This window comes from Triticum aestivum, chromosome 6D, assembly GCF_018294505.1.
Source record: "Triticum aestivum cultivar Chinese Spring chromosome 6D, IWGSC CS RefSeq v2.1, whole genome shotgun sequence".
NCBI lineage: Eukaryota > Viridiplantae > Streptophyta > Magnoliopsida > Poales > Poaceae > Triticum > Triticum aestivum.
This window is the reverse complement of record NC_057811.1, coordinates 137100548-137100836: the sequence shown is the minus strand read 5'-3', so window position 1 is coordinate 137100836 and position 289 is coordinate 137100548.

Here is a 289-nt window from a genome sequence, read left to right as displayed (position 1 = left end):
AGGAGAAGAATGAAGAGGTAAGGAGGAGAGGACACGCCCAGCCATATATACGGCATAGTAATGGCGCACCGTGGGCAGGTGCGCCATTACTATTTTTTTTGATTTATTTTGAATTTTGAAGGCGGGAAGATACTAATGGCGCACCGTGGGGTGGTGCGCCATTACTAGTTGAACTACTAATGGCGCACCATCCCACGGTGCGCCATTAGTAGTTTTGAAAAAATTAAAAAAAATTTACTAATGGCGCACCGTGGATGTGGTGCGCCATTAGTATTTTCACACTAATGGC